The sequence below is a fragment of the Triticum aestivum genome, chromosome 4A (genome assembly GCF_018294505.1).
Source record: "Triticum aestivum cultivar Chinese Spring chromosome 4A, IWGSC CS RefSeq v2.1, whole genome shotgun sequence".
NCBI lineage: Eukaryota > Viridiplantae > Streptophyta > Magnoliopsida > Poales > Poaceae > Triticum > Triticum aestivum.
In genome coordinates this window covers 90557494-90571962 of record NC_057803.1, presented here as the reverse complement: position 1 = coordinate 90571962, position 14469 = coordinate 90557494, and the positions used below count along the sequence as shown (strand labels likewise).

The 14469-nt window shown below is 50.5% G+C and overlaps 1 protein-coding gene across 4 annotated transcripts in view; it reads right to left on the bottom strand.

Annotated features, from left to right (window-relative positions):
* The window catches only part of LOC123085341 (polyubiquitin), a 171625-nt gene that overhangs the window by 54335 nt on the left and 102821 nt on the right, over positions 1–14469 (bottom strand). Inside the window, exons 1-3 of one of the 4 annotated variants that reach the window (XR_006439689.1) lie at positions 7175–13824; positions 6809–6875; positions 6172–6442 (exon numbers count right to left, since the gene is read on the bottom strand). The exons of 1 other annotated variant lie outside the window; for it this stretch is intronic. The gene's annotated coding sequence lies outside the window, so the exon portion shown is untranslated. Of the gene's footprint in view, positions 1–6171; positions 6443–6808; positions 6876–7174; positions 13825–14469 lie in introns of those variants that run through there. 2 more of the 4 variants (XR_006439690.1, XR_006439688.1) reach the window with 2 other exon arrangements.

Genomic DNA, 14469 nt, shown 5'->3' with positions numbered 1-14469 from the left:
CATCGAGTTGTTCTGCCAAAGTCTACACTTTGTTTTCATACATGGATCCTATCTCGGATTTTATGGCTTCTAACCATTTGTCGGAATTTGGGCCCACCATCGCTTCTCCATAGCTCGTAGGTTCATTGTTGTCTAGCAACATGACCTTCAAGACAGGATTACTGTACCACTCTGAAGTAGTACGTATCCTTGTCACCCTACGAGGTTCGGTAGTGACTTGATCCGAAACTTCATGATCACTATCATAAGCTTCCACTTCAATTGGTGTAGGTGCCACAGGAACAACTTCCTGTGCCCTGCTACACACTTGTTGAAGTGACGGTTCAATAACCTCATCAAGTCTCCACCATCCTCCCACTCAATTCTTTCGAGAGAAACTTTTCCTCGAGAAAGGACCCGATTCTAGAAACAATCCCTTATTGCTTTCGAATCTGAGACAGGAGGTATACCCAACTGTTTTGGGTGTCCTATGAAGATGCATTTATCCGCTTTGGGTTCGAGCTTATCAGCCTGAAACCTTTCCACATAAGCATCGCAGCCCCAAACTTCTAAGAAATGACAGCTTAGGTTTCTCTAAACCATAATTCATACGGTGTCATCTCAACGGAATTACGTGGTGCCCTATTTAAAGTGAATGTGGTTGTCTCTAATGCCTAACCATAAACTATAGTGGTACTTCGATAAGAGACATCATGGTATGCATCATATCCAATAGGGTGCAGTTATGATGTTCGGACACACCATCACACTATGGTGTTCCAGGCTGTATTAGTTGTGAAACTATTTCCACAATGTCTTAATTCTGTGCCAAACTCGTAATTCAGATATTCATCTCTATGATCATATCATAGATATTTTATCCTCTTGTCACGACGATCTTTCAACTTCACCCTGAAATTACTTGAACCTTTCAATAATTCAGACTCGTGATTCATCAAGTAAATATACTCAACATCTACTCAAATCATCTGTGAAGTAAGAACATAACAATATCCACTACATGCCTCAGCACTCATTGGACTGCACACATCAAAATGTATTACTTCCAACAAGTTGCTATCTTGTTCCATCTTACTGAAAACGAGGCTTTTCAGTCATCTTGCCCATGTGGTATGATTTGCATGTCCCAAGTGATTCAAAATCAAGTGAGTCAAAACGGTCCATTTGCATGGAGTTTCCTCATGCATATACACCAATAGACATGGTTCGCATGTCTCAAACTTTTCAAAAATGAGTGAGCCCAAAGATCCATCAATATGGAGCTTCTTCATGCGTTTTATACCGATATGACTTACGTGGCAGTGCCACAAGTAGGTGGTACTATCATTACTATCTTTTGGCATGAACATGTGTATCACTACGATCGAGATTTAATAAACCATTCATTTTAGGTGTAAGACCATTGAAGGTATTATTCAAATAAACAGAGTAACCATTATTCTCCTTAAATGAATAACCGTATTGCGATAGACGTAATCCAATCATGTCTATGCTCAACGCAAACACCAAATAACAATTATTTAGGTTTAACACCAATCTCTTTGGTAGAGGGAGCGTGCGATGCTTGATCATATCAAGCTTGGAAAAACTTCCAACACATATCGTCAGCTCACCTTTAGCTAGTCTCCGTTTATTCCGTAGCCTTTTGTTTCGAGTTACTAACACTTAGCAACCGAACCGGTATCTAATACCCTGGTGCTACTAGGAGTACTAGCAAAGTACACATTAACACAATGTATATCCAATATACTTCTATCGACCTTGCCAGCCTTCTTATCTACCAAGTATCTAGGGTAATTCTGCTCTAGTGGTTGTTCCCCTTATTACAGAAGCACTTAGTCTCGGGTTTGGGTTTTACCTTGGGTTTCTTCACTAGAGCAGCAGCTGATTTGCCGTTTCATGAAGTATCCCTTCTTGCCCTTGCCCTTCTTGAAACTAGTGGTTTCACCAACCATCAACAATTGATGCTCCTTCTTGATTTCTACTTTCGCGGTGTCAAACATCGCGAATACCTCAAGGATCATCATATCTATCCCTGATATGTTATAGTTCATCACGAAGCTCTAACAGCTTGGTGGCAATGACTTTGGAGAACCATCACTGTCTTATCTGGAAGATCAACTCCCACTCGATTCAAATGATTGTTGTACTCAGACAATCTGAGCACAAGCTCAACAATTGAGCTTTTCTCCTTAGTTTGCAGGTTAAGAAAGTCATCGGAGGTCTTATACCTCTTGACATGGGCACGAGCCTGAAATCCCAATTTCAGCCCTCAAAACATCTCATATGTTTCGCGATGTTTCAAAAACGTCTTTGGTGCCTCAACTCTAAACCGTTTAACTGAACTATCACGTAGTTATCAAAACGTGTATGTCAGATGTTCGCAACAACCACAGACAACGTTCGAGGTTCAGCACACTGAGCGGTGCATTAAGGACATAAGCCTTCTATGAAGCAATGAGGACAATCCTCAGTTTACGGACCTAGTCCGCATAATTGCTACTATCAACTTTCAACTAATTTTTCTCTAGGAACATATCTAAACAGTAGAACTATAGCGTGAGCTACGACATAATTTGCAAAAACCTTTTGACTATGTTCAGGATAATTAAGTTCATCTTATGAACTCCCACTCAGATAGACATCCCTCTAGTCATCTAAGTGATTACATGATCCGAGTCAAACTAGGCCGTGTCCGATCATCACGTGAGACGGACTAGTCATCATCGGTGAACATCTTCATGTTGATCGTATCTTCTATACGACTCATGTTCGACCTTTCGGTCTCCGTGTTCCGAGGCCATGTCTGTACATGCTAGGCTCGTCAAGTTAACCCTAAGTGTTTCGCGTGTGTAAATCTGTCTTACACCCGTTGTATGTGAACGTTAGAATCTAACACCCGATCATCACGTGGTGCTTCGAAACACGAACTGTCGCAACGGTGCACAGTTAGGGGAGAACACTTCTTGAAATTGTTGTAAGGGATCATCTTATTTACTACCGTCGTTCTAAGCAAATAAGATGTATAAACATGATAAACATCACATGCAATCAAATAGTGACATGATATGGCCATCATCACTTTGCTCCTTTTGATCTCCATCTTCGGGGCTCCATGATCATCATCGTCACCGGCATGACACCATGATCTCCATCATCATGATCTCCATCATCGTGTCTTCATGAAGTTGCCTCGCCAACTATTACTTCTACTACTATGGCTAACGGTTAGCAATAAAGTAAAGTAATTACATGACGTTTAAGTTGACACGCAGGTCACAAATAAATAAAGACAACTCCTATGGCTCCTGCCGGTTGTCATACTCATCGACATGCAAGTCGTGATTCCTATTACAAGAACATGATCAATCTCATACATCACATATATCATTCATCACATCCTTTGGCCATATCACATCACATAGCATACCCTGCAAAAACAAGTTAGACGTCCTCTAATTGTTGTTTGCATGTTTTACGTGGCTGCTATGGGTTTCTAGCAAGAACGTTTCTTACCTACGCATGAACCACAACGTGATATGCCAATTGCTATTTACCCTTCATAAGGACCCTTTTCATCGAATCCGATCCGACTAAAGTGGGAGAGACAGACACCCGCCAGCCACCTTATGCAACTAGTGCATGTTTGTCGGTGGAACCGGTCTCACGTAAGCGTACGTGTAAGGTTGGTCCGGGCCGCTTCATCCCACGATGCCGCCGAATCAAGATAAGACTAGTAACGGCAAGCATATTGAACAATATCGACGCCCACAACTACTTTGTGTTCTACTCGTGCAAAGAATCTACGCAATAGACCTAGCTCATGATGCCACTGTTGGGGAACGTAGCAGAAATTCAAAATTTTCCTACGTGTCACCAAGATCTATCTATGGAGAGACCAGCAACGAGGGGAAGGAGAGTGCATCTACATACCCTTGTAGATCGCTAAGCGGAAGCGTTCAAGTGAACGGGGTTGATGGAGTCGTACTCGTCGTGATTCAGATCACCGATGATCCTAGTGCCGAACGGACGGCACCTCCGCGTTCAACACACGTACAGCTCGACGATGTCTCCCACGCCTTGATCCAGCAAGGAGAGAGGGAGAGGTTGAGGAAGACTCCATCCAGCAGCAGCACAACGGCGTGGTGGTGATGGAGGAGCGTGGCAATCCTGCAGGGCTTCGCCAAGCACCTACGGGAGAGGAGGAGGTGTCACGGGAGGGAGGGAGGCGCCAAGGGCTCAGGTATGGATGCCCTCCCTCCCCTCCACTATATATAGGGGCAGGGGAGAGGGGGGAGGCGCAGCCTTGCCCCTTCCTCCAAGAAGGGGTGCGGCTAAGAGGGGGGAGGAGTCCATCCTCCCCAAGGCACCTCGGAGGTGCCTTCCCCCTTGAGGACTCTTCCCTTCTAGGGTTCCTTAGGCGCATGGGCCTCTTGGGGCTGGTGCCCTTGGCCCATGTAGGCCAAGGCGCACCCCCTACAGCCCATGTGGCCCCCCGGGGCAGGTGGCCCCACCCGGTGGGCCCCCGGGACCCTTCCGGTGGTCCCGGTACAATACCGATGACCCCGAAACTTGTCCCGATGGCCGAAACAGGACTTCCTATATATAAATCTTTACCTCCGGACCATTCCGGAACTCCTCGTGACGTCCGGGATCTCATCCGGGACTCCGAACAACATTCGGTAACCACATACAAGCTTCCTTTATAACCCTAGCGTCATCGAACCTTAAGTGTGTAGACCCTACGGGTTCGGGAGACATGCAGACATGACCGAGATGTTCTCCGGTCAATAACCAACAGCGGGATCTGGATACCCATGTTGGCTCCCACATGTTCCACGATGATCTCATCGGATGAACCACGATGTCAAGGACTCAATCGATCCCGTATACAATTCCCTTTGTCTAGCGGTATGGTACTTGCCCGAGATTCGATCGTCGGTATACCGATACCTTGTTCAATCTCGTTACCGGCAAGTCTCTTTACTCGTTCCGTAACACATCATCCCGTGATCAACCCCTTGGTCACATTGTGCACATTATGATGATGTCCTACCGAGTGGGCCCAGAGATACCTCTCCGTTTACACGGAGTGACAAAATCCCAATCTCGATTCGTGCCAACCCAACAGACACTTTCAGAGATACCCGTAGTGTACCTTTATAGCCACCCAGTTACGTTGTGACGTTTGGCACACCCAAAGCACTCCTACGGTATCCGGGAGTTGCACAATCTCATGGTCTAAGGAAATGATACTTGACATTAGAAAAGCTTTAGCATACGAACTACATGATCTTGTGCTAGGCTTAGGATTGGGTCTTGTCCATCACATCATTCTCCTAATGATGTGATCCCGTTATCAACGACATCCAATGTCCATGGTCAGGAAACCGTAACCATCTATTGATTAACGAGCTAGTCAACTAGAGGCTTACTAGGGACATGGTGTTGTCTATGTATCCACACATGTATCTGAGTTTCCTATCAATACAATTCTAGCATGGATAATAAACGATTATCATGAACAAGGAAATATAATAATAATCAATTTATTATTGCCTCTAGGGCATATTTCCAACAATACATGTGTGGTAAAGTGTAGAAAAGGCCCTTATATAATGGGGATGTACCGAAAGGAACTATACACATCTAACATTTCTCAAGTGTTCCGATGAAAAAGGAGAGCAGCATACTACTGGACGGTCCAGCCACGAAATTTAACTTACCATATTAATTTGCATTTCTTCAGTATGCCACCAAACAATGTGTTCAAGTCAGCAGGGAACATTACAATGCGATAAAGCTCTCTAATTCTTCAGTATGCTACCAAAACAATGTGTTCAAGCCAGCAGGGAACATTACAATGCGATAAAGCTCTCTAATTCTAGATTTGTTCCTTTGCTAAGCCAAAGCATCCGGGGCTGATAACCACTAGAAACCCCATGTATGTGATGCACTGTCGCACCCATTTACAAATTACAGCTCGATATACTCAGCAGAATCTCGTTTGGAACAGGGAGATAAAATTGTCATTAAATGACTGTCAAAACCATGACCTATTTCATGAAAAAGCCGGAAACAGATGGGAAGGATTCAATCATTCTAGTAATCCAATCAAGGATCTAGCATATCAGGCAACACAAAGGTCCAACATCAGCAGTCGATGCAAGATTGAAAACAGAGTAGCATGTATAGAAATTAGGTAAGTTCTCAATCCAGCCAAAAAGAGTTAAGCTGCCATATTACAATCATCACATGTCCTAAGCATGCAGCGAAACATAACCAACTGTTCAAAAGAGACAATGCTCCAAATCCAGCAGGAACATTACACCAAGACATTTAAATTTTCTGTCAGTCTTGATAAGGTGAGACAAGTAGATAGCCGATTCAACTGATGTGTGGCTCTTCAACAAAACCAACGCCTTTTCGACTTCAGCCGCAGCTGACGATAATTGGTTAGAGAAAATACATTAGACGAATATGGACAATGGATTACATAAAGAAACAGAACTTATTTTATCTACTCCAAATGTCAGAAATATCTATACATGAGAAGATAGTTTAGCGGGGCACATGTTGCAGGGGGGCAATTTAAAGCATCCAGGCATAACATAAGATCAATTGTCTGATCGAGAAGCCCGATATGGTCAAATATGCTAGTGTCATCAGACGCAGTGAAACTAACTATGAGACAAGCATCATAAATCATATTGGGTTAACATCACTAAGGAGAAGAATATGGACCTTGCTAACCTAAATGACTGTAACACTTGCAGTTTCTTTGATGATAAGAGAAAACAAGGCTCACCTAGTTGCTATGGCCACATTTCTTCTTGCGGCAATTCGTAGCCCTGAGCGGAAGGCGCGAATAGCACCTACAATACAGCATAGTGAGAAATGTTAGCTACATCATAAACACCAAATTCCTGTGAATGACTTATCACCTAAGCAAAGGTAATAGAGAGAGTGCATGCTTGATTAAGCACTTTGGCTACCAAATAGCAGTAATGGAAGGAGGTAAATACAAAAAAATCAGCACTGCGGGCAGTAATGTTCTTTTTTTTGAGGAACCGGCAGAAGAACTGCCTTAATATATTAAGGAGGAGAAAAAAACAAACAAACATACAGATATTCAGTTACATGACACATATTGGGTGTACGAAGAACGTAGTACCCATAGCTAGGAGTACAAGAATCAATCAATCAATCAGGCTCAGGTTCAGGTGCATTCTGTACATTAGAAAGCCAGCTAGCCGAGAGCGAAGGAAGAGAAAGGTCTTGCTTGATGAGGTGGAGGATAGCAGCTTCCTGGAGCGGATGATGCTCGAATACCCGCCTGTTCCATTCCTTCCAGATGTTCCAAACCGTATAAATGGCCACTCTCTTGGCCCTCCTTCACAGGCCCGAGGTCAAGTCGTCCCACCAGTGCTCGATGGAAGTCGCGGTCTGAGCGTTTGTTGCAAGAGCAGGCTGGCCAAGGCTGTTTCCTACCATGGTCCAGACGCCCTTGGCGAAAGGGCATGTTAGGATTAGATGGGTGGGCGTCTCATCGGCCTGGTCGCAGAAGCAGCAGATATCATCATGAGGAATTACCCTGATGGCAAGGTTGTTGGCCGTAAGGATCCGACCCTGCAGCCACAGCCACATGAAGAATTTGCACTTGGCTTCCACCTTCGCAGTCCACAGCCTATCAAACCGTCTTGGGCAGAACGATCCAAGGAATTGGCACTGGTATGCAGAAGAAGCTGAGTAGGACTTGGAGCTGTTCCATACCCAGGAAATGGAGTCAGCAGTGAGAGGGTCAAGCGTTACCTGCCGAATTTGGTTCCAAAGTAGAGCAAACTGGCGAAGCTGCGAGATGTCAGAGATCCGATGTAAGCCTAGCAGCCACTTATTATTAGAGATGGCATCATAGACAGAGATATTCTTGTGGGAGCACAACCTGAAGATATCTGGAGCAAGGAGCCGTGGCACATGTCCGTTGAGCCACTTGTCATTCCAAAAGTTGGCAGTCAGTCCATTTCCGATGGCCACCGTGGTGGAGGCATAGAATAGTGCAATGTCATCCTTGTCGCATGGAATCTCGGTGCCGGCCCAGGGGCGCTCCTTGTCAGTCCAGGAAAGCCATTTCCACCTGAGACGAAGAGCTCTGCTGAAGCGTTGGATATCGAGCACCCCAAGGCCCCCCAGCCGCTTGGGGCGACAAACAATGCTCCAGTTGACGAGAGCCATGCCCTTGTCAGAATCAGGTTTGGAGCGCCACAAAAAGTTCCTCCGAAGCTTATCCATTTGTTTGAGAGCCCACCCATCAAGTTTGAAAACAGAGAGAAGGTGAACTAGAATGGCAGAGAGGATAGAGTTAACAAGCTTCAGGCGCGCATCTCCGTAGAGCAGCTAGCCTCTCCAAATTTGCAATCTGGAGGCCATTTTGTCAATGGTCGGTTGAATGTCAGCTCTAGTAATCTTGTTATGGTGTAGAGGCAGTCCAAGGTAATTGCACGGGAACTGACCGAGGGGTACCGGGAAATGCTGAAGCAAGGAGGCCAAATCGATATCATCACAGGCAATGGGGAGGAAGGCACTTTTTTGCACATTGGCCTTCAGCCCAGAAGCAGAGCCAAAAACCCTAAGGATCTCCTTGGTGGTGGCGACATCATGAGGCGTAGGAGCAACGAAAAGAGATGCATCATCGGCATAAAGGCTGACACGCAATCTGGAAGGAGGCAGCCGCAACGCGGACAGTGCACCAGTCGAACAAGCCTTCTCCAGCAGCCAGTGAAGGGGGCAATTGCGATAGTAAACAACATTGGGGAGACAGGGTCGCCCTACCGCAACCCTTTTTGATGGAAGAAGGGAGAACCAAGCTGCCCATTGACCATGATCCAAGAAGATGCAGAGGTCCACATAATAGCCATGATGTCACACCATCTTGGGCCAAAACCAATGGCTGTCATGAGCTCGAACATATATCTCCAGGAAACTGAGTCAAACGCACCGACGATGTCTAGCTTCAACAGAAGGGCCGGATCCTTGGATTGGTGCAACAGTCTAACCGTGTTTTTGACATACAGGAAATTGTCTTGGATGCTGCGGTTCTTGATGAATGCACTTTGCAAGTGTGGCACAATCCGGTGCAATAGAGGGGCCAAACGGTTTGCCAAGAGTTTGCAGACGATCTTGCCAATAGAATGCATGAGGCTGATGGGCCTAAAGTCCTTAATCTTGCTTGCGTCAGGAGATTTAGGCAGAAGGGTAATGAAGGCAGAGTTGAGCAGGTTCCAGCGATTGCCTCTGAGAGAGAAAAGTTGATTGAGGGCACTGATCAAATCGCCCTTGATAATGCTCCAGCAATACTTTTAGAAATCAGCGGTAAATCCATCCGGTCCTGGAGCTTTCCCAGATGGCAAATCAAAAACGGCTGCCTTGATTTCCTCCTCGGTGAAGTCCATCTCCAAAGCAGAAAGATCGTGCCTTGGCATATCGAGGAATTCCCAATTGATCAAACACTCCCTGGGGGTTGGGGTGTCGATCATGCTTCTGAAGTGGTCAAAAAGCACCTTTTGCTTGTCAGCCTGCAGGGTGAGCTGGGCCTCACCATTGTCCAGAACTGGGATGAAATTCCGTCTTCTTCGTTCGTTAGCCTTGATGTGGAAGAGCTTGGAATCGGCCTCATTGGCACGCAGGTAGAGGATGCGAGAGCATTGGCGGATACGCACCCGCTGGATGGCAGCCAGACCGAGGATCTTGTGCCTGAGGTGCAGCCGGAGACCCATCTCCACGATGGACAGATCGCGGCCGTCCTGAGCAGAGTCGAGGCCCAGAATGACCAGATCAGCAATCGTGGACAGTAGGGTGATGTTGCCCACGCGCCGGCGGCTCCAAAGCCGAAGGGATTTGGCGAGGCGGGATAACTTGCAGCGCAATCTGCACATGGAGTCGCCGTGAGTGACCGGCGCCTGCCACGATTCAGAAACAGCGGCCCCGAATCCTCGAATTTTAAGCCAGTAGTTCTCAAAACGGAACCCGGAGAACTTCCTGTGGTTAACTTGACCAGTGAGGAGCATAACACAATGGTCAGATATAGAGGAGGAGGTGGCACGCATGTGGCATTGGGGAAAAAGGAGATTCCAATCAATAGAGCAGAAGAAATGGCCGATCTTGGTTTTAGTCTGCTGCGGGCAGGAGCTAGCCCAAGTGTAGCGGCGACCATGAAGTCGCAGCTCGTCGAGCTCAAGGAAGTTCAGAGCTGATCGGAAACTGTTAATGAGACGCCTGTTTATGGCACCATTGCTTTTGTCATCAGCACGACATAGAAGATTGAAGTCTCCCAGGAGAACCCAAGAGGACAGCATGGTTGCTTTCAGAGAGCGTAGCTCGGAGATGAAGTTGAACTTGTCATTGTCTGTTTGGGGGCCATAAACCACGGAGATGCTCCAGGAGGCAGCCGAAGCACGCATGGAGATGGAAGAAGAGATTGTATGAGTTGTGGCATTAGAGCTCGTGATGACAAAAAGGTCGGAGGAGAAAGCCAAGAGGATCTCTCCTCTGGTGCCATCAGCCGGGAGGAAGCAGAATGAGTCAGCAAAGCCATTCCCAAGGAGTTCGAGCACAATCGAGCGGTCGATGTGAGCGAGCTTAGTCTCTTGTAGGCACACAACAGAGGAGCGAGTTTGAGCAACAAGATTACAGACAACTTGGCGACGAGCGGGGTTGTTGAGGCCTCGGACGTTCCAATTGAGGATGGTACAGTTGTGCTCACTCATTGATACACCATGACACACAGGGGGGGACTGGATTAAGATGGAGTACAAGGGAGAGGCTGTCGAACAACGAGGGGAGATTAGCAGGTAGAGTGCTATAACTGACGAAAAGGAGACTAGCAGGTAGAATGATGTAACTGACGAAAAGCAAGGGAAATCTAGTACACAGAAGGAAGCAGATACAACTGTAGACACCTGCTGGTGGTTCTGCGAGCATGGAGGTGAGGCGAGCATGGAGTTGTCGTCGATGGCGCACATCAGAGGCCACCCTAGGCAGCACCACGACGGTCCCGCAGCCGGCGAATGGCCGTGGGGCGCCCCTTGGAGCTTGGCCTTCCTTTGGTCAGCTGGACGGAGGAGAAGAGGGCCTTCACTGCCTCGATCTCCTCGGCACCGAGGGGATCCGTGAACATGTCGAGGAAGCTTTGCATCATGTCTTCCTTCGTGGCCTTGTCGTCGAGGTCAGCCGCGATCCCCCACTTCTTGCGGAGCACGCTGCATGCCCGCTCGATGGTGGACAGGCTGGCGGCAGGCTGCTCGGCAAGCCTATGGATGGTGCGCCTCACCGGGGTGGCCGCCTGCAGTGCCGGCGGCTGGCGCGTGGGAGGAGGGGAAGGGATGAGCGGTGGCTGGATAGCAGTGCTGATTGCAGAAAGGAATGGCAAAGTAGGGGAGAGCACGGGGTCAACAGAGAGGCCCTGCACGGCAACAGCTAGAGCGGTGGTAGCATCAGTGGAGGCGACATGGGGCCCAGTGGGCTGGGAGGGAAGAGGCAGCCCAACAGCACAGTTGACAGAAGTGATTACCATCTCCTGGGCCGTGCCCGTTGGGTCGGGGTGGCCAGGTGCCGGATTCGCGAGGGCCACATCATGCTGGTGGTGCAGGAGAGCGCTGACCGAAGACCGGTCAGCATCCTGGCCAAGTGGCTGCACACAGCGGCTGGAAACGACAGGCACACTGTCTGGAGGTTACAGCGGCGTGGACAAGGGGGCAGCCAAAGTGGGGTTCGCATCGGGGGCAGCATCAGGGGTAGAGCCAGCAGCACGCATAGCAGCAGGGCTGGCAGAGCAATGTGGTGCAGATTGCCCAGAATGTGGTGGAAGCAGTGTATCATGGGCAGCAAAAGCGGAGCTGTCGGACTGCAAGAGTGTAGGAGGGTGCGTGGGTGGAGCAGGGAGCGCGGCGGGGGCTGGCAGAAGCGACAAAACGCTGGCCTCCCGCGCAGCAGCCGTGCTCTCCAAGCCAGGCGGGGAGGAGCTGACCGTGGGCGACGGCGTTAGCAGTCCGTCAACGATGATGTCGCCATCACCAACAGGCGCGGAGGTCTGTCGGCGCCGCCACCCGATGTTGCCAACGAAGTGGCCGCCGGCCTGGCCGCCCACCCCGCCGGACGCGCCAGAGGAGCCGGCATCGTACAGAGTCCGGCGCACACCGGGCCGGCCGCCAGTCGAGCCGCCGCTACCACCGTCCGGGGAGGGGTCACGGCGCCGCGGGCCAAGACGCAAGTGAGCAGGGCAACGCGAAGGATGCCTTGGGTTGTCCTCGTAGGCGTAGCGCCACCCGAAGGAGCGCTTGTGGGGCAGCAAGTCATCGCCATCAGAGCCGCTGGAAGGGATGCCACTCTGAGCCGAGTGGCTGCTGGCGCCGGAGATGGGGAGTGTGGTGTGTAGTCCCACACCTTGTCAAGGTGGAGGAGAACCGGGTAGGACAGGACGTTCGCTGGGCCATCATGGGACGGCGGCGGCTCGGAGATGCCGAGTTCGGGGAAGTCAAGCAGCGTCGAGGCAGCGCGTGGCTGCTCCTCAAGGCCCAACGAGCCCCGGTGAGCGATGCCCTCAGGGTCAGCCGTCCAAATCCAGACGCAGAAGTAAGCAGCATCTTGGTCGGTGGGGTGGATGTCATCGATGCAGTCCATCAGGCAGTTGTTCTTGAAGAGGACAGCCACCGTCTCGAGCTGGCGTCCATGCTCCGGCACGCCCTCCAGGCAGACACGGGCACGGAAAGGCAGATGCGCCAGGGACGCACCAATGAAGCGCGTCCAGGGACGGAAACCCAGCGAGGCGGCTCCCACCCGCAGAGTGTCCGGCATGGTGGTGGCGATGTTGCGAACGACTGCGTCATTGAAGAGGACGAAGAAGTCATCGACGTGAGCCAGCATGGCGACGGAGAACGCACTCGGAGCAAGATCGAAACGGCGCGCGGTCGCATCACAGACCTGGCCAACGCGCAGGCGCGGCCGGTTGCCGTGGGTGACGAGGATGGCGCCATGTCTCTCGTAGAAGTGCTCGGCGGAGTGCATCACCGAGGAGAAGGGAGCCACACGAGAGACGAACTCGGGGCGGTTCTCGGCATCGCCAGGGATTCTCGCCGAATCCATGGCCGGCACAGGCACCGGGCGAGAGGGATGTGCACGCACAGGGAAGCAAGGCACCGGTCCAAGGAGCGACAGGAAAGTGGACAAAACGGCATGAGGGAGACGGCGGGGGCCTGGAGGTGCCAGATCGGGAGGGGATAGGCGGGTGGAGGCAGGCTGACGGAGCAAGGAGGGGTGGCCTGGGGGGAAGGTCAAGCGCGTGGAAGCCAGTTGACGGGAGGAGAGGGGGTGTTCAGGCAGGAACTCAACGCGGCTGGGGGCGGACTGCTTGGGGGCCGAAGAGCATTGTTGTGCCCTGTGGCCAGAAACGCCGCAAAGCAGGCAAGTGGGAGCGGTGGCGGTGCAGCTGCGAACACGGCGGAGGGGGGGAAAGGCACTTGAAGCAACAGCCAGCAACCCTCTCCTTAAGAAGGGCGAGGAAGGGCGTCGAGGAGACTGGGCCGGAGTGGCGCGGAGAGCCAAAGCCAGGAGAGTAAATGCCGCCATGAACGCGGCGCTGCTCATCCAGACGCTGAGCTCGGCGCAGCCTTTTCCAGGAGCTTTTACTCCTGTGCACCGTCCAAGCACCATGGCTGATCTGTGGCGCAGCGGGAGCAGGCGGCACGAATGGGGAGGATCCACTGCCCGAGGATGGAGGGGCCTCATGAATGCCGCCCGGAGGAGGAAGCAGCATGCTGTGGACGCCAGCATCGAGACCCGGGGAGGGGTCTGTGTAGATGCCCACGCGCGGAAGCCCAACATCAGTTGCGCCTGAAGAAGAGGCACAACGAGCGGAGGCGGGGAAGGGGCTGACACCGGCAGAGGCAGCGGCACGGTAGGCCGGTGCAGAGATGGCTGCCGCCATGAAGCAAGCCGCAGCGGTAGGTGGGGAAGGGGAGGGGGAGGACAGGGGGCTGTCATTGAAGTCCAGCCCGAGAGGGCTAGGGGCAGCCCGCGACGAGGGTGTCCAGCGGGGGCTCGAGTAGCCCGCCGCCGGCAAGACAGGGCGATGGTGGGAGCGGGCGGAAGCGGAGAGGGCGCGTCCGTACGTGTCCCCATCTCTCTCTCCTTAATATGTCTTGCCTCTCCACAAATTCTAAAAGGCCCCATCATCTTGCCATTCCAAACACCGCAGTAATGTTCTTGAAAGCAGCACTTCAGACAGTAATTTTTTTCCTCATAGGGCGGTTCACAAACGATAGGCCTAATTAAAGGATATCTCCGCAGCCAACAGCCAGAAAAGCCAGGCAATTGTTCTGAGAAGATGAACAAAACAAACCTGATGGAACACCAAGGAATGAGCAATCGGCTAAAAAAGAACATGGTACTAGTAAATATGGGACTTTTCTTATCAAT